A 1,653-nucleotide genomic window follows, 5' to 3' on the forward strand; every position below is an offset into this window, starting at 1 on the left:
TAGCTAGTGGTCTGTAAGTTTTGTTTATCATCTCAAAAACCCAATGTTTTATTTTGTTGGTTCTTTGTATTTCTTGGTTCTTAACTTTATCTAGTTCTGCTCTGGTCTTTGTTATTTGTTTTCTTCTACTGTGTGTTTGGTTTGTTGTGGTTTTTCTAATTCTTTGATATGTAATGTTAGGTTTTTAATTTGTAATCTTTTTGATGAGGTCATTTAACACTATAATCTTCCCCCTCAGAACAGGTTTTTGCTGCAAAGGTGTTGGTATGCTGTTTCTCTATTTTTATACATTTCAAAGCATGTTACAATATCCTTTTTAATTTTATCATTGACCCAAAGTTCATTCAGCAGCAGGATGTTTAATTTTCATGTGTGTGTGTGTAGTTTTGAGTATTCTTCCAGGGTTTGATTTCTAGTTTTGTATTACTGTGGTCTGAGAAGATAATTCATTTTTTAAAAAGATATTGAGAGTTTTATTTCTGGCATAGTATATAATCCATCTTAGAAAATATTCCTTACCAATGGGAATAATGTATATTCTGCAGTCATCAGAATTGAATGTTCTCTTAATATCTTTTAGGTTTATTTGGTCTAGAGTCCAATTTTAATCTAGTGTTTCCTTGTTGATTTTCTTTCTCAATGATATGTCTAGATTGTCAGATGGGCATTGAAGTCCATCACAATTGTATTGTTATCTATGTTCTTCCTTAGGTCTAATAGTATTTGTTTTATGAACATGGATTTTCTGGTGTAGAGAGCATAAATATTTAGAATTGGTATTTTTAATCAATCATTTTATCATTATGTAATGACTTTCTTTGTCTTTAATTACTGGTGTTTACTGAAAGTTTGTTGTATATGATATAAGCATAGTTACTCTTGCTTGCTTTTGGTTTCCATTTGCATGAAATACCTTTTTTCACTCTCTTGATCTTGAATCTATGTGTTTTTACCAATTAAGGGAGTTTCATGTCAGCAGCATAAATTTCAAAACTCTTTTTTATTCTTCCTACCAATGTGATATGTGAAGTTTGGCCTCTGTTGTTATGTTAATTATTAACTAGTGGCTTTGTAGTCTTAATTGTGTAATAGTTTTATGAGTGAATTTTATAATTTTGTGTTGTTTATGATGGTGAGTATTGACCTATGGCTTCCATATTTGGACTCCCTTGAGCATTTCTTATAGTTCTGGTCTAGTGTAAATAAATATCCTTAGCATTTTCTTACCTTAGAAACACTTTATTTCTCCTTCATTTATGAAGCTTAGCTTAGCAGGATACAAAATTAATTATTGACATAGAATTTTTTTCCTTTATTTTTTTCTTTAAATAGTCTGAAATTGAGAGTCCAATCTTTTCTATCTTATAAGTTTATGCTGAGAAGTACATTGTTAGTATAATAGAATTTCAGATAAATAGACACTTTTTTTGTGAATTTTAGAATGTTTTTCTTCCTATTTCCTTTAGATAGTCTGAGGACTGTAGATCCTGGTTATGTCTGTTTTCCAGTGTCTTGTCATGGAGTTTTCTGAACTTCTTTTATCTGCATGTGAAAATCTCTAGCAAGACTAGGGATATTTTCCTCAATTATTTCATCAATTTGGTCTTCTAAATATTTTTACTAATTTTCTCCCTCAGGAATATCCATGATCCA

This window comes from Colobus angolensis, unplaced genomic scaffold (genome assembly GCF_000951035.1).
Source record: "Colobus angolensis palliatus isolate OR3802 unplaced genomic scaffold, Cang.pa_1.0 Scaffold519, whole genome shotgun sequence".
NCBI lineage: Eukaryota > Metazoa > Chordata > Mammalia > Primates > Cercopithecidae > Colobus > Colobus angolensis.